Source organism: Mauremys reevesii, linkage group 15 (assembly GCF_016161935.1).
Source record: "Mauremys reevesii isolate NIE-2019 linkage group 15, ASM1616193v1, whole genome shotgun sequence".
NCBI lineage: Eukaryota > Metazoa > Chordata > Testudines > Geoemydidae > Mauremys > Mauremys reevesii.
Window position 1 is genome coordinate 40,960,304 of NC_052637.1, and position 18,504 is coordinate 40,978,807.

The 18,504-nt window shown below is 49.2% G+C and overlaps 2 long non-coding RNA genes across 3 annotated transcripts in view; both read right to left on the minus strand.

The window, feature by feature from the left end:
- The window catches only part of LOC120384081, a 106,776-nt gene that overhangs the window by 3,204 nt on the left and 85,068 nt on the right, over positions 1–18,504 (minus strand). The gene's annotated exons all lie outside the window — the stretch shown is intronic.
- Positions 6,060–9,670, minus strand: LOC120384082. 2 transcript variants are annotated; one of them, XR_005588622.1, is made up of 4 exons: positions 9,568–9,641; positions 7,792–8,016; positions 6,207–6,319; positions 6,060–6,106 (listed from the first exon to the last, which is right to left on the minus strand). It is a non-coding gene; the product is annotated as an uncharacterized LOC120384082 (long non-coding RNA). The 2 variants fall into 2 exon arrangements; XR_005588621.1 differs by lacking the exon at positions 7,792–8,016 and having other exon boundaries at positions 9,568–9,670.

The following is an 18,504-nucleotide window of genomic DNA, read 5'->3' on the forward strand; positions in this document are numbered from 1 at the left end:
TCCAAGGGATTCCAAGTGAATTGCAAGTCACTGATGAAACATCACAAAGCCTATGGGAGATAATAGTATTACCCTATTTTGCCAGGGGGAACTGAGGCACAGAAAGGTTACAGCTACACTGTTCCAGTACCCAGCAGTAGGGTACAGTGCCTTAAAGAGATGCAGGAACAGAACTCAGGAGCCCTGACTAACCACACCACACTCTAATCCAGCGATACTCAGACTGCGGCTTGGGAACTGCCAGTGGCTCTTTAATGCATCTCCTGCGGCTCTTTGCAGCATGTGATACTAAAACATTGTAACTGGTTAATAATCCAATCTAAGGTATTAACCAATCAGGCAGCTTTTACTATATTAACCAATTGTAGTTGATAAAATAATACCTGCTCAGTCATTGTGCTGTGAAAATAGACAGATAACGAAACAATGAATTGACACGACTCTGGGGGTTTTTTTGGGTAATGTTGATGGTTAATTTGGCTCCTGAACCACTGAGGTCTGAGTATCACCACTCTAACCACTGTCTTGGTTTGAAGTTAAGCCTGTTGTAACAACATTGCACTTAAAGCCATGGATAACAGGGGCTCAGTGTTTTGGATGCTGTTTGTTGGCTCCTCTTCTGCCCTCTATCTCGCCCGATTCTCTAGATTTTGAGCAGGTTAAGAATAAATGCGACTTTGTTCTGGGAAACTAACACAATAACCAGCAAACCTGCGTGATTCAAACTGGGGCTTCCTCCCTGTTGCCCAGCAACTCCATGCACTTGTCAGGGGATGATGAACAGGAGCGGAAACACTGGGGGCTTGTGGGTGACCTCTGCGGTCCGTACAAATATCCTGGTGGAGACAGGAGGAAGCAAGGTGTAGGAATGGAGTGTTGAGAAAGGAAACGGGGCAGGACTGCCGTACATGCATCTCCTGCCGTACAACCCACTTCCAGGCTAGAGAAGTCAGCTGCATGGGAACTAAAAGAGATGACATCAGGCAGTCCACCTCTTGGGTAGCATAGCATCTGCCTTGCAGCGTTTGGAAGGTACGAAGCTAAAGGCCAGGTGACTGCAACAAAGCAATGTCGGCCCAGCGCAGAAGGGCGGTGGCCCGGGGATGAATCCCTCATGCCAAGACCTGTCATGGTGATCAGGCCCCAAACAGCTAACTGTGTGGTAACGTTCCTGCCAAGGTGGTCTTCCCACATTTAACAATGCAAGGGAGAGGGGAGAAGAGCACTGATCTGGCCTTGTGACTCCGACTGAGGGCACGCTACCGAGGAACTGCTTCATCAAGAAGGCTCGGCCGATTCTAAGCCCTGTCCCTACTGACGCGGTTTTGGCGTCCCCAGTGAATTCCCTTGTACGATGCATGGATTTTCTTCTCCCCCATCCATCTCCCCCATCCATCTCCTGCCTCCTCAGCTGAAACACCAGGGGTCCTAACAGGGAGTTGGGGGCAGGAGAGTTGGGTTGGTTTTTTAAAGCCGCCATGGGCCCGGGATTGCGTTTGGGAGGAGCGAGACGACAGTGCAGCTGTGAGAGCTGTGAAGATGAAGGGTACAGTCAGAGTGAATCACACCCAGCCCTCCCCTCTCTGGGGGTATGTCTCACACGTCGAGCCGGATGCGTAATTCCCGGCCCGGGCAGACATACACTGGGTAGCTCTGAATGAGTTAGTGTGGTAATGTGGCCAAAATGGCCCGGGTGATGGGAGGGGCTCGCCTCTTCGAGTACGTCCCTGTCCGAGAGGCGAGGTAGCAAGCCCCTCCACCGGAGCTATGCTCTGTTTTTAGCACACTAGCTCGATCAGAGCTACTGCAGGACGTCGCCTTGAGCTGGGAATCCCACGCCTTGCTCCAGGTGTGGACATCCCCTCGGAGGATTCCCCTCTCACAGGCAGCGTTTAAACACACAGCTAACAGCAGCTTTTTTAAAAGAGTACCTTACAGAGGGAATCAAATCTTTCACTGCGACTCTGAGCTGTTCAACTCCATTTGGCCTCTGGAGGGTCTTGTCCTTTAAGGAATTAGATTTTTCTATTCTCTCCTATTTTTCCCCCCTTTGGTCAAAGAATCAAAAGCATTTAATCGTTAACAGGTATCCTAATGAGGGTGCCAGGCCTGGCTTCCCCTTCCTGCTGATACCAGTTAATGGCATACAGGAGAGGCAGAGGTCTGTACGCATGACTCATTCACCCTAGTGCACCTCTCATATCTCTGAGAGCTGTGGAGAGTGAACCATGTGCAGATAAGATTGGCACCTACGCACCAAGGTGTCATCCACGTCAGAAATGCCACAAGATGGCTCTTGATATCAACAGTGAGGGGGGACCTGTTCCAGGCCTGCTGTTGGATGAAGTGGGTATTGGGGGCAGGAAATAATGCAGCTCCTAGGAGTTTGCAAAAACCCTGTGCACAAATATCGCCGGCTCTTGCAAATGTGTTAAAAATAAAACCCTGTAAGAGCTTCCAGATGTTCTGTTTATGTTGTGGTGTTACCCTGGCCCATCCTCCGGAGACCAATATGCAGCCTCCTGACTGCTGGGATGAAATCGCGGCAGCCAAGGGGAACGGCATGGGGGAGTGGAGAGGTCAGAACCCTTCTCCTTTCCACCCCCAACTCAGCCTGTTAACCCCTGCGCTGCTAGCAAACACTGGGAGCCCCACCAGAAGTCTTTCACCCCAGCTCCAGGTCCTTCCTTGCCTTTGGCTAGTGAGGCAAACATACCACTCCCCCACCCCACACACTCCCCCCGCAGTTCAGCAGAGTTTACTGTGAAGCCTTTAGACCTTAACATACATCATGGATGGAAGGCGGGTGGGGGGGTGCAGAAGGGAGTTATTGTCTTGCATGGCGTCCAGTTGACATCCCAGCTTCCATATGGTGGAATCAATGCCGGAGTGTTTAGTACTGCAGGCCTGGGTTCAAATCCAGACACTATCAGCACAAGGGACAGTGAGTTTCAGACTCATTCTAGGGACTAAGGGGCATTTTGTTTGCCTCAAAATCATCATTGTGCAATTTCAAGGGGGCTAGCGGTCTCTGCCCAGGAGGGGGCTGAAGACGGGACTAACAGGCCCAGAAGTGCCTGGGCCCGGTTGTGTGTGAGGGATCAGGACTGCGGTAGGAGGGTGCATGCGAGGAGAGGATGTGGGAGACGGGTGCGAATGGGGATTGAGGTGCACCAGCAAAGCTGGAGGAGTGAAAAATGCAATACACCCTGCGAACCTCTGGCTGTTCCCGTCAGCCTAATTCACAAGAGCTAAATCCAAAACACAAAATGTAATGGAGCACCTTCCTCCCGCTGCCAGCCGACAACCACGATGCAACTCAAAAGCATCACAGCTTCCCCGTGGGCAGCACAGCCAAGCAGGCACGGAAACCCACGGGGCAAGGAAACCATTAGCACAGTTTTGGCCTCACCAACCCCTGATGGCAACGGAAAAGAGAAGAGAAAGCTCCGCAGCGTGTTGTCTGCAGTAAGATTTGACATGCCAAAGATTTCCTAATGAGCACTGGGTTGGCAAGCACAGTGCCACACACGCGGGACTCAGGATTCTTTGCACAAGGCGGTGCATTTACAATCTGCTTCTTTTGAAGTTTCCTTGAGTTAGCGGCAGGGCAGGCAGCAATCAAACCTCCATAAAACACAGATAGCGCAGCTGTTTGCGCAGGATCTGATCAGTTATCTCGCCCTCTCCCAGGGCGGGTGCACGGGTGGGGGGAGGGGCGCACTCCACGCAGTTCATTTGAAAAAAGGCTTGCCGCAGGAGATCAAAGCCATTTCCTGAAGTGCCTCACTCAAGCCTGGCCTCAAAGGAGCAGCATGGCTCCCCACGGGATCCCAGAATTCAGGCCCATACTTAGCATGACAAGGGAAGGTGTTCTTAAAATAGCAATGATGACACCAGTACATCCAGGTTTCTATTGCACGCTAATAGTGATGCCTAGCAGCCCGTTTTCCACCAGTAGACCTCCAAGCACTTTACAAAGGAAGTCTGCATCGTTATCCCCATTTTGCAGATGGGGAAACTGAGGCATGGGAAGACCTGACTCGCCCAGAGGCAGATCCAAGAACAGGACCCAGGTCTTCTGAGTCCCAGTCGAGCGCTCTGTCCACTACCACCATACTGCCTCTTCCCATCTTCATGGGATGATGGTTCTGGTACGCGGAAGCATATCTACATGTTATCCCAGCCCAGAGAGGAAAGAGCATGTGTTCATAACATCCGTCCCCATACTCAGATCCCCCCACGGGTACCAGGAACAGCTCTACCTGCTTCCTAAGCTGAGGATGCCACTGGGCAGGAGGAGAGGCAACACGCCATCAGCTTCTTTGGGACTCCAGGAAGCAAAGAAGGGTTGGGAGAACTCTAAAGCAAACCCAGATTAGAGCAGGGAGCAGAACTGGGGACTCAAGATCTAATCTTCTGATCCAGTGACCGAATGCCATCTTGTAGAAGAGATGTGACCCCAGCGTCCTGCCCATTTCATTACTAGACCTTCCTCCCCCTCCGTGGCACTTCTCATTAGGGCGGGATATGAGCCCTGGTGTGCTGGATGTATTCCAGCTCGGGTAGTTATTCTGTTAATTATGAAATTCCCTGCTGTTGCAACTGGAGAAATTATACACCCACCGGTGCTCCTAAAAGCACTTTTCCCCCTCTCCTCTGCTCCCCACCCCACTGCATTTCAATGGGGGGCAAATGATTCATACACAAGGTCTATAAAATGCTTGGGGATCCCCAGGATGAAAGCTACATGGAGAGTAATAATGCATAAGCAATTTCTTCCCCCGGGACGGCCTGGCTCACGTGCACTATCATCGGGTTACCCGAGAGCTGAGATCCTTGAGATGCCAGGAGGTCAAGTGACTTGGCCAATACAATAAGGCCCCACACACAGTGGGGCAGCGAGGTCTCTACAGCCCAAGGTTCCTTTCCCTCTGACCAGTAGACCACACTGCCTCCCTCGGGGGGTGAAGAGAAAGAAGCATGAACTGCTAGAGCCCCAGACAGCGCACAAGAGCCCAGGCTGCAGATGGTCAGTTCCACACTCAACAGCAGGACAGGAAGAGCACTACGTCCAGAGAAAACAGAAAGGGAGGCAATAACCAAACACCACACCACAATAGGACGTGCCTTCAGATTTGTTTGCTTGAGACTTTCTTGCTTCCCCCTTCAGCCCCCTCAAAACGTGTGCTTCAAGCGGTTTGACCAGCGCTTGGGAGCGGCCGCGTCTCTTCTGGCTACTTCACGCTTTTCAAATTCATCAAGATTCCGGCGGCTGGGAATTGTGTCTGGGGACGGGCTCGTGCAACTGCAAGGGCAGCAAAGCAGAACAGGCCAGGAAACCGTTCTGACAGCTCTGGCCTCATGGCTCCCCCCCCAGCTCTACTTCTCAGCTGCCTCTTGCCTACAGGGTACCCCACATTTAGACCCTCTGCCCTCACCCCACTGATACACTGGGAACTCTTTACATCAGATGCGCTGAATTATGCAAATGCAGCTAGAGAGGCAGATCCTATTATTGGGAGTTATTTATAGCACCTAGCGATCCCCTCCAAGATCGGGGCCCCTTTACGGTAGGTGCTGCAAGTATGAATAGGCAGGGGCAAACTTTGCCCCAAAGAGCTTCCTATCTAACCAGGCAAGACAAAGGAGGGTTGGTTATCTCTAATTTTATAGATGAGGAGCAGACTAAGCCCTGGTCTACACTGTGGGGGGTCGGGGGAAAAATCAACCTAAGATACACAACTTCAGCTCCGAGAATAGCATGGCTGAAGTCGACATATTTAGGTCAACTTACCGTGGCATCTTCACAGCACTGAGTCAACTGCTGCTGCTCCCCCGTTGACTCTCGCGGCGGTGGAGTACCAGAGTCGATGGGAGAGCGCTCGGGGATCAATTTATCGCGTCTAGACTAGACACGATAAAATCGACCCGACAGATCAATCATTACCCGCCAATCCGGCGGGTAGCATAGACCTGCCCTAAGTGACTTTCCCCAGCCCACAGAGGGCATCTGTGCCAGAGCCGAGACTTGAACCCAGATCTCCTGAGAGCATTAATCATATCATCACCCTTCATCAGAAGCACTGGTTAACTGACGAAGGTGCTGCAATAGACAAAAAGAAATTCAATGGAGCTACATCAATTTGCTGCCAGCTGAGGATCTGGCCCACAGAGACTTATTTAGCCTAGAGAATAGATCCCACCTGCTTTTAAACTGCGTACGGCACCATTTTCTCTTGTCGCTCACTTGGAGAATTTGTCCCATTTCCTGTCCCAGCATGGGATCTCCAGGGGCTGAGGCACATGGTGGAATACTCTGAGGGAGGGGAGAAAGGACAGGACTATTTTTAATTTGTTAAATAACCCACAAGCCGTCAGGTTGGCCCTCTCCTCTGAAAGTGGGGAGGGAGCAGAAGATATAAAATGTGTGGGTGGAACAAAGGGAGAGAGACAGTGGTCTGTGCGTTCAGTCCCTTTACATACCAGACAATGATTTGATTCTAGCCCTAAAGCGATTCACAGCTTTGGGATGCCGGTTCACTCACATGCTCTAACGTGCTTAATGACCAGAGTGATCTTCAGTGAGCGAAGGGCTGGATTGGAAAAGAAAATCAGCCAGGAAAGGGATTTTTTTTTTTTTAAAAGGGAAAGAATCTAACCGAGATGGAGCAGACCTACTGAATCCTAATCCTTGCTTGTCAATGCACCCTATCCTCCAGCACTACAGCCCATGTAGACCATGACAGCTATGGCCTATCCATCGCGTCTCCTGAGAGACTGTGTCTCAGTCTAGTAAATCACGCAGAAGAATGTCAGCATGTTCTCCAGATGGTACCAGATTGGACTACAGTTCCTGGGTGCAATCACTGCAGGTGGGCAGATAATGGGGGGATGGGAAGAGAGGGTGTGTCCCTCCAGCTTATTGTTAGCACCAAATGGGTCACATGATATGGGACGCCTTCTCTCTCATTCCTGATCTCCAGACTGTACCTGGCAGTGGTGCAATCATTAGCTCCTCCAGGCCAGTATCCTGCCTTCAACAGCGGCCAGCACCTAACAGATACTTCAGAGAAAGGCCTAAACGCCTGTAATGGACAACTGCACAACAGCTTGCCAGCGTTCGTCTTCACTGCAGAGTTTACTTGAGCCCTGCCCCTAACTCAAGTCTTGTCCATGCACAGAAACCCCTTCCCTGGAGCATGGTGGTGCTTTTCACTCAAGCTGGGTGGGCCTGTCAGGAGCCGAGTGAGCACAACCCTCAGCTGCTACCATCATCGCTCTGCAGTGAGCATGCGAGCTAGCACCACTCGAGCACTGCTAACTCTCTAATGGCCCTTGCCACAATTCGCCTTGTGTATCCAGAAAGGCAGAGAAGTGCTCCCACAATTCATGGGGGGGAACTCCGAGCTGCTCAGCTTGCTGCAGCATTGAGAAACCTGGGGTACCCCTCAAATATGGCACTAGTACTGAAGGAACGTTGAGCTGATCAGTGGATGCAATGCTCTCCGTTATGATTAATGGAAGTTACTTGGGTTGGAGGGTTTAAGAGCTGGAAGTAGACACTTTCCCTCTATTTTCTCCAGTCTTCTATTCTCTTCCTCCAAGACTGTGGGGGTGTAAACCTGTGGGGGATCTATTTCTGCGTGTTCCGGGACTGTACACAAAGTCTTATGCAAAAGTCGCCAGTTTGACCTTCACTGTCAATCAAGGCCTTGTTGGCAGCGACTGGGAGTCGTAGTTACATACATGTGCCTAAATACTATGGTGTGGATGCCTAAGCCTTGCTACCTGCTGGTGCTGCTTAGCTGGCATAGCCTAGCCCTATCTTGTGGACTCTTCAAGTAAGCAGAGAGGCAAGGGGAAGTAGGCTAGAGAGAGGATGAAGACCAGCGGCATTTAAGGATTCCCTGAGGGAGACATGGAATCGGGTTTCCTGTGTTATCGTTGATGGAATGGTTGACTAAACTTTTCATCCCAGAGACTCCCTGCTTCGTCAAGAAAGCTACAGCTGACCTATGTGAAAAAAGAGTGAATGATGTCAATGCCACGCCCAGTGATGGGTATATATCCACCCCACAAAACCCTTCACCTCTGGAACTAAGTGGGGATGCAGTCTCAGTCTCTGCAGAGAGGCCAGGGAGGAAACAAAGTTGGAGTAAACTCCCCTCTCACTCATGGAAACAGTCCCTTAAGGAAGCTTGTTCTGTCTCTTCCCTTCTTAATCATAGAATATCAGGGTTGGAAGGGACCTCAGGAGGTCATCTAGTCCAACCCCTTGCTCAAAGCAGGGCCAATCCCCAGATTTTTGCCCCAGATCCCTAAATAGTCCCCTCAAGGTTTGAACTCATAACCCTGGGTTTAGCAGGCCAATGCTCAAATCACTGAGCTATCCCCCCCCAGATAAACACTATGGTGGGACTTCGCTGACCAGGACTGTGGGACCTGAACTTTCCTCCAAATAAAGTGTGTGAGGGGGTTGGGGGAACAGTTTACTTTCAGAAGAATCTGAGCAGTCCAGTGGCTAGGGTACTTCAATGGGAATCTGGACACTGGGGTTCTCTTCCTGGCTCTGACCTCGAGCAAGTCACAGCTCCACCCTGTGCCTCAGTTTCCCCTTCCACCTTTGTGGTCCGCCTCTTTAGAACTGTAAATTCTTTGGGACACCACATAGCACAATGGGGCCCTGATCTCTGCTGGGCCCCCCTAGAGACCACTGTAAAACACATAACTAATATTGATAAATAATCCAACTCTGTTGCAAGATTGCACCTTCTTCACAGAGCTTTGGTCTGAGTGGATTATCATTGTTTACCAACCTAGACAGTCAATGTGAAAGCCCTGCCAAAAAACACAGAGTGCCTCGGCATAGATGTCATTAAAGCTCCTTAAGCTGGAGGAAGCGAAGCAAGCGTTTTGTTCCCATGCCACCCTTGTCGGTAATGTGTTAATAAGTAACCATGTCCCAGACAGGTGCTGTCAGCTTAGCCTCAGGAGTTCTTGTTCAGTTGAAAGGTGAGTCATTTCCCTTTTATACTGTAAGCCACCATGAGTCATGGAAAAATGGTCCCTTTAACTAAACACACTTACATGTTCACACACTCGTCTATTATTACACACTCAAAAATTGGTGATGGGTTGGAATTACACCAGTTCTCACACCCCTGCTGCCTAGAATGGACGACACGCAAGATCCCAATAGAAGTCAGGATGCACGAAGACGATCCCCTTTATTCTGGCAGTTGAAGACAAGAATAGCTAAAGCCGTCTCCCAAGGCTGGGTCCAAAATCCTGCCAGAGCCCAGTCAGAATTCACATCGGCCACTGAAAACCGTGTAACGTGCCTTGACTTGCCACTAAAATGTGTGGTAAAGGACTGCGGCTCCTTTCGCCACTGCAGCAGCTTCCCGCTCTCATGTCAACCCACAGAGCAGCCACAGGGTTATTTTCTAAGTGGAGATGCTCAGAGCACGGACATGTTCCACCTGCAGGCCAATGGTGAGTTTCTGGAGATGGCTCAGGGATGAGAGAGAATTCCTAATATTCAGTGGCTCTTTGCCAACTCACCCAAGACGACTTTGGAGTCTCCAATAAGATGCCCACACATCCTAAAGACACCGGCAGAACAGGCACCCTTCTTGGAGGGCTCAGCTGAAAGGTGATGGACTGGATGCCATGGAAACAGAACCTTGCTCTCAGCCCGTGGTCACTACTAGGTCACAAATGAAGCAGACTGAAGGGGCAGTGCAGAGTCAAGCTTGCCTAGTCTCTGCCTGTGCTGAACCTGCTGCATGGCCAGATAGACAGCGTGACTCCCCCAAGGCTTACAAAAAGGCTACTGATCAAGCCAGAGAACAAATGCATCAGAGGGCTGGTCTACACTATGGGGGGAAATCGATCTAAGATACGCAACTTCAGCTACGTGAATAACGTAGCTGAAGTTGAAGTATCTTAGATCGAATTACCTACCATCCTCACGGTGCGGGATCGATGTCCGCGGCTCCCCATGTCGACTCCGCTACCGCCATTCAGGTTGGAGTTCCGGAGTCGACAGGAGCTCATTCGGGGATCGATATATCGTGTCTAGATGAGACGTGATATATCGATCCCCGAGAAATCGATTGCTACCCGCCGATACGGCGGGTAGTGAAGACGTACCCAGAGAGAAGCCCCAGGTTCAAAACTTTGCACTCAGAGCCTGGGGTGTTCGGAGCTGGGGGGTTAGTTTGGCCTATTAAAAAGGGGACAACTGCCAGTTCTGGATCAGGACACAGGCTTGAACCAGAATCCAAAACACCTCCCATCTCTATCAGCTCAGTGATATTTTAACGCCAGGCCCCACCCTCGGCTAACCCTCACTGCATGGTTATGAACACCTTCGACAACATCCTTCAGCCGCTTGCATTTCAGAACCTTACCTCCATGGGAAGATGAGACCTAGCTCAGTTAGAACAATTAATTTCGGCTCTTCCTATCCAGTGAGATTTCTGCCCTCCTCCAGCCCCATCATATTCCATATTTTTGGTAAAAGAGTACCGGCCCTTTAAGGCAACCCTGTCATGTTTAAACTGACAAGATGATGAAAGAGTAAGGGGATTTTCTTCAAACAAGATGATAAACATGGGTGATGTCAGAGCTTTGGAAACCCTCCAGGTAACCCATAGAAGAGGCTGGAGGCAGGTTTCCTTCAGACCTGGCACCTTCATTAAAAAACATCCCACACAAGATAACATTGTGATAGCTGGATTGATGGGCTGTCAGATTAAAGTGTCTCCTTGCCCGTGAGCTTCCCCTCCCTCCCACAACTTCACCTCTTCTACTGCAGCTCCAACAGTCCTTCCCTTCACCTACACATTAACACAGATAGGAAGCCAGGTGTGCAGACTGTGTTTCTGCCTCCACCGGTAGAAGCTCTTGGGGGTTTGACTATGCCATATGGAAGACGGATGCTTTATTCAGTCACCCAGGGGCAGTGCCTGTCCCCCTCCCAGATTTACTCTAGCTGCCCTGTTCCACAAAAGGAGAGGTCACTTAACATTAACTTGAGTTTTTCCAAGATGTTTTCCTCCGACGGGTGCTGCACTGTTGGATGTGGGTGCGCCCATGCACTCTTGATCGGCGAATGCAAAGCAGCTTCCTCCAGCCCTCGCCTGTACAGAACAGCACCTTGTGCCTCCAAACAAGGGCATATTGTGAGACGTGAGCCTGCAGTCACTCAGCTCCTTCTCGACTGCAACGCAGACTCTCCACAGCTGAGGGGAAGGAGCATGGAAGGTGAAGCACCCATTAGGGAGAAAATGTTTTGAAGACCTCAAGCCACTGTAAGGTAAGCAGCCTCTTATGTCCCTACAGCTGCTCCACTCTTGGAGGCGCCCAAGCAGGAATGGAACAAGAAAGCGGGTATTGAGGATGCAAGTCCAAGACAGTTTGGAGGCTTGCATCACCAAGGGTAGGATCATCCCTGGAAGTGGGTCAGGTGGTTGTAATGCTTGGCAAAAGGTATGACTAGAAGACCAAGTTGAAGACCTACGAATTTCTGTTATAGGAGCTTCCTTCAGAAGAGCTATAGATGTGGACTGAGCTCTAGTGGAACCTGCTGTCACTCTGCAAGGGGCCTGCCTCCCAGCATATTCAGAGCAGGCAAAGACGCAACTGAAACCCACTTCGACAGGCTGAGTGGAAATAGGTGGGTCCTTCATCCTCTCTGCAAGTGATACAAATAGCCTAGGAGAAGCCTTAGTCAAGGTAGAATGCAAGGGCCCTTCTGACGTCTAGTGTAGATAAGCTTGTGTCCCCTCTGGAGCAGTGAGGTTTTGGTTAGAACACTGGCAGGAAACACTCTTGATACAATAGGGTATCCCAAAGAGACCTTTGGGAGGAAGAAAAGATGAGGATGCAGAGTAACCTTGTCTTTAGAAAAGGTGGTATATGGCAGGTCAGCCATAAAACCACTGAGCTCTCCCGGTCATCTAGATGTAGCAGTGCCTATGAAGAACAAAATCTTGAGTGAGAGGTGGAGGAGAGAACAGGTGGCCATCGGTTCCAAGGGAGGTTTCCTCAGAGCACTGAGAACCAAACTGAGGTCTCATTCAGAGGCCAGGTTCCATACAGGCAGAAACAAGTTGGGTAAGATCTGGAGGAATCTAGCTATAGTAGGGTGGGCAAAGACTGAAGCGCTCGGTGCGTGAGTGGAAGGTTGTGATAGTGGCCAAATGTACTCTGAGTGAGACCATTGATAGACCTTACATCTCTAAATCCAACCGATAGTCCAGGATTTTGGAGAGCAGAACCTCTGAGGCTTGGGAAGAGCAATGAGAATGCCAGGAGTAGAAGTGTTTACATTTCTGAAGGTAAGTTTTGCAAGCACTGGGTTTCTTGCTAGATGGGAGAACTGACTAGATGTTATTCAAACAGGTTAGCTCCATGCTCCAGAACCATCTCAGAACCATGCTCTCAGGTTCAAGAGTTTGGGGTTGGGATGGATCAGGGTTCCCTAGTTCTGCGACAGGAGAGCCTTTCTGAGAGGAAGTTGGAGTGGTGTTGCCACAGAGAAGTGGAGGAGGTTCCAGTACCACACTCGTATTGGCCAGGACAGTGCTAAGAGGAGAACCCTTGCTCTTTCCTGATGCAGTCTGAGTAAGGTCTTGGATTAGAGATAGAGGCAGGTAGGCACACAGTATAATGCAGGACCATGGTATTATCACTGCATCTCTCAAAGCACTGCTCCTTGGAGCAGAAGAGGAACTGAGGGGCGGCAGGCCCATGCCTCCCAATGCACCTTGTTTGGAGGCATGAAGTGCCACAGGCCTGTGGAAACTGCTTTGCATTCACCGGTCGAGCACACATGGATGAGCATGCATCCTACGATGAAGCGTTACAGGGACATACACTTGAAAAAAACTTCAAAAGGTCTCTAAGTGAGAGAATGAACTTTTTCAGATGTGCAGTGACTACAGAGAAACACCTCTCTATGCATATTCAGTGTGAAGTTCTCAGGGTCTCTCTGTAGCACCAGCTCTGCAGATACACCCCATAAACACATCCCGAATTGCTGGGAATGTTAAGGAGACTAAGGAAGAGATGACAGCCCTATGAAATACCAGCTGAGTAAGTTTGGAAGGGGATAAAGGAGATGGCACTCTCAGGGTACGTCTACACTACACACCGGATTGGTGAGTAATGATCCACCTATTGGGGATTGATTTATTGTGTCTAGTGTCGATGCGATAAAAATTGATCCCCGATCACTCTGCTGTCGACTCCGGAACTCTACTGCGGCAAGAGGCGGAAGCGGAGTCGACGGGGAAGCAGCAGCGGTTGACTCGCCGCCGTCCTCATGGCCAGGTAAATTGACCTAAGATACGCCGGCTTCAGCTACGCTATTCACGTAGCTGAAGTTGTGTATCTTGGGTCGAACCCCCCCCCCCCAGCGTAGACCTAGCCTCAGACAGATGGGAGTGTTGGGGCAAATCCCACTCTGGATGGCATTTACTTTATACAAATGTGGATAGGTGTCTGTACCATCACTGCTATGATCATTGCAAAGCACATCAGCTCTCAACCACAACTCATGGTCCACATTCAGCCCCTTGGTGATGTACATGGCACAGCCTCTGATGAGCTAGGTTAAAGAAACTACCCCTCTGTCAAATGGTGGGTCTGCAGGAGTCTCCATGAGAATAACGGCACAAAAAGGATGGAGAGGGGACTTTCAAAAGTTCCCATCCTGCTCGCTTGCTTCCAAGAAAGATCCAATTTCAGTGGATTCTCTGCAAATTGCTCCAAAGGGGAACCAAAGCCAGAAAAAGCACAGTAGAGAACAAAGGGGGAAGAACCGCTCCTACACATTCAATGGACTGTCGCTTTTTAAACTTAGCTATAACTAGGCTCGGAAAGATAAGACTTTGATCAGTAAATGTTGATTTCACCAACAAAAATATTTCCATCAACAGAAATTTACAGAGGCAAAGTAAGCAAAATACGGCTTGAGAATTTACTAGAGTTCAGTTTAAGGATATTTACGTTGTATATTTTGATATGCGACATTGGCAATGTGTGTTTTAATGGGTGAATCTCAACGTTTACTGTCATTAAATAGTTATTAGCTGACCCTCCTCATAAATTTCACAAATTCACAAATTTATGGGGGGAGGGATAGCTCAGTGGTTTGAGCATTGGCCTGCTAAACCCAGGGTTGTGAGTTCAATCCTTGAGGAGGCCACTTAGGGATTTGGGGCAAAAATTGGTCCTGCTAGTGAAGGCAGGGGGCTGGACTAGATGACCTTTCAAGGTCCCTTCCAGTTCTAGGAGATTGGTATATCTCCAATTATTACCTATTCACACAACATTTTAAATTTAGATTAACAAAACACCTGAAACAAATGCTTAAAAACAAACAGTAATAAACATCAAAATTATTTTTTTAAATCAAATTCTGGCAAGTTTAGCTATAACCATGAACAGTTTGACCTGTCCTTACACCCTGGTTGCTGTCAAGCTGGACAACTGAAGTGGCAGCTTTATTGAAGTGACCCATGGCATCATGGCTTTAGAGGGTCAAGGCCAATCTACTAGGCTGTAAGGCCATTCCTGGTAAATACTGGCTTCCAGATTTTAGTAGCCTGAACTTCACATCATCAGGGTAGGAGGTAACTTTAATGTCCTCTGTGTTCTGTCCTGGAAGGAGAATGGACTAAAAAAATGACAGACTTTTTCCTCCCAATATCAGCATTTTTGGTACTTGAAAGACCATGCCACCCAGAGAAGATGGCCTGAGAGTGGCCTCTGCTAATTGTTTCCTTGATTAGGGGCACTGCAAAGACATTTGTGTGGGGGAAGGTGGGAAGGGCTTACAAAACTCCAATCCAGAGTTAAATCACAGAAAAGCCTCTGCTAATGAAGTCTGTGCTAACCTCAGATGAGTACCTGGGTCTGGAATTCTCCCCTGAGGTAATTCATTAACCCCTTCCACCCAGAAGAGTCATGGGAAAAGCCCCAATGGGAAGCTTGGTGCTTTTTTGCCATTACCCCTCCCACTGTCTCACAATCTAAACTCAGCCATTCAGCTCCTTAATCAAGAAAGGAGGGATTCCCCATCTCTTCCCCTTTCCTTAGGACTTTGAGGTCGTGCATACTAGACAGCTACTCCTGGCCCACACAGAAAGGGGCTGCGTGAGTCATGCTGAATCTGTCTGGCCACCCCCAGAGTAAGCACCTTCCATGCTTCTAACTACAAACAGAGTGAACGACTGAATCAGACTCAATGGCTTGCTACAGCCTAGAGCTAGTGGAGTGTTACATGGAGAAATGCGGTAAGCAGTTAAGAGTGTTGATGCTGAACAGACCCTAAGTAAATCCAGCCAGTGGAATCTGAGCGTCTTCCCCTCCCCCTCCAAACCTAAATCCTCCTTTATTAGACTAATTCAGCTTTCACCCAAGAATGCCCTGCAATCCCATTTAATCCCACAGCAAACTCTTCCCTCTTGAAGGCTAACAGGTGTAACCCACCTACTGCGATATCTCCCCATATCCTGAATGGATTTGTAAGCTTTGAAAAAGGTCATGCAAGACTGCTGTGGATTACCAGGTAAAGCAATGGATTGAACAGTCTAGAGCCACTTCCCCGAAGCCTGTGATTCAGCCGCAGGACAGAGGGAAACAGGCGGGCTGTATGCTCGCTTGTTTGGGGGGAATGAATAGCAACGCTGCCTCTCAGAGCAACCTGGAAAAAAAAACCAGCAGAGATCACTGCATCTTTGGAGCTTCTCCATCTGGCTCTCTTCAAACAGCAATGACCTCTCCATCCATTCCCCTCTCACTACCAAGATCATAATGCAGCTCAGATTCCCAGAAAGAAATTCAAACACTTGGAGGAAATATCTAAACACCAACATTAGTTGCAAACCATCCGCCTACCTTGGGGGTGTTCATGATACCCAAAGGGGTGGGCTGGGAACTCTTGAATCCAGCCCTGCTTGGATACACATTGGGCTTTTCTAAGCCTTACCCTCACTCTGAGCACACCAGGGTTTCTTTAGGTCAAGTTCTCCTCTCACTTCCATTAGGGCAAGTCTGCTGAATTCCTCGAGACTGAGGTCAAGTCCTGCTCACCTGTGTTCATTGAAACATCCCATGGTGCTTTTCATAAGTCGAGAAGTAATAACTCCCAGCTCTGATAACTAGCAGGTGCAACAGAAGCTGGTATTTTTTCAGTCCTGTCCTCAGCTGCCCTATATATAGTTTTGTTGCATTATGTTAAAAACAGTAAATACATTCTATCCCGAATGGGACAGCTTTTTACTGCTGGGGAAAGCGCTCCCATTTCTACCTCCCAGGAGGGTGATTAAGCTTAATTAGGGTTTGTAAACAGCCTGGAATGCCTCACAGTGTTCTTGTACTAGAGTTTGGGTCCATTCTTCTGGAGCAAAGTTTTGCAAAAAGGTTAATAAGCTAGAAAGAAAAACTTCAGAATAAGAAGTTTTAAAGCCAGAAAGGACCCTTGTGACCATCCAGTCTGACCCTCCAGCGTAACAGGCCAGGGAATTTCCCCCAGCGATTCTTGCATCTTGTGATGAAAGCTTCACTGGGACTCTTGATTTGAATGTTTGGGAAAGAAAAAGCTGGCCATACCCGGCTATTGCCAGCCTGTGTTATACGATCACCTCTGTTCCTCGTTTCTGCTTATACCCCTCGGTGCTGTCCTGAAGCACCGCTTCCCATGCCACTCGTGAGCAGGCAACCAATGAAACAAATTATGAGTCCAATCCTGGAAGGTGCTGATCCACCTCCTTGTAAATGTAGGTGTGTAGGCTCTGCAGAGAAGACCTCAATGGACACGGACACAGGGGGCAACTGATGCATGGGAAAGCTTACAGGATGTTTCGTGGCAAATTTTGAGCTGCGACAAAAATGTCCATGGGTGAGGATCAAGACCCTTCTAACTGCTTTCATCTCAGCCCAAGCCACCGACTGAACCCAGGGTGGGCAGGGGACAGAACACCGCAGTAGAACTGATTGCACTAGCATTTTAACACACAGTACTTTTCGGGGACGGGGGGGAGAGAAAAACATCAGTCTGCAAATTCATTCCGCAGCTCTGAGCTGATTCCTATCCCTAGGGGATTACCAATTTAAGCAGTGTTTCTTCCTGTTCTGACCCTAAGCTGATTAATTCCCACCCCCCTTTCCTTTTTTCCTCCCTTGCAAAAGGTGGATATCAAATGCAGGCAAGATGTAGCGTGTCTGGGAGAGGGAGAAAGAACTACCAGCCCCTGAGCAAAACAGCCACAGAGCACGTGTCAGCGCTCAATGAAGGAACTGCTGCTTCTATAAACCAGGATTTCCTCCATGTGCCATGACAATAACATTTGGATCTCGTCGCATGGGTGCATGCAGGGGGTGAGTGGTCAAGTTCGCAGCCAGGGTCTTTGTCTTCAGGGCTCTTAATGGAATGGAACCAGATCCCTAGAAGATCTCAAAGCTCCAAGACAGAAGCTCATCGACACCAACTCTGCTCTTCTAGGGTATGGAAAAATACTTGCTTGTATCAGAGACAAAACATTCTCAGGGACTCCTGCAAGAGCAAGGAAACTCACCGTGGCAGGACCTAACCACTACCATGAAATTCACCACTTTCCACTTGTCTCCTGACAACTGATGCTAATGAGAGCACGCAGCACAACGCTAAAAGACTAAATCAACAAATATGAAATTTTCCACCCTCCTGGGCAAGAGAAATGGGAGGAAAAACCACATGTGAGAAAGCCTAGCAAAGGTTACTTCATGCATATGATAGGATAGAGGTCTATAAAATCATGACTGGTGTGGAGAAAGTAAATAAGGAAGTGTTATTTACTCCTTCTCGTAAACACAAGAACTAGGGGGCACCAAATGAAATTAATTAGGCAGCAGCTTTAAAACAAACAAAAGGATAAGGAAGTATTTTTTTCCCCACACAGCACACAGTCAACCCATGGAACTCTTTGCCAGAGGATGTTGTGAAGGCCAAGACTATAACAGGGTTCAAAAAAGAGCTAGATAAGTTCATGGAGGATAGGTCCATCAACGGCTATTAGCCAGGATGGGCAGGGATGGTGTCTCTATAGCCTGTTTGCCAGAAGCTGGGAATGGGCGACAGGGGATGGATCACCTGATGACCACCTGTTCTGGTCATTGTCTCTGAAGCACCTGGCACTGGCCACTCTTGGAAGACACATACTGGGCTAGAGGGACCTTCGGTCTGACCCTTCTTGTATTCTTATCACTGGGATGTGCTCAGTTGCCCCAGCGATGGCTGCAGCACAAGTAGCACTGGGAGCTGGGCAGGCCTTCAAATTCACAGGGTACAAAGATGACTTAAAGTCTCCTCCCAATGCCCGAGCTGCATCCACTCAGGAGAGGAATCTCAGAACTTGGGTCCCAGTGAGGAATCTCCTCTCCACATCAGTTGCACTATGGCAGTTATTTGTACAGTGGTAGCACCCAGAGGCCCCGGCATGGAGTCAG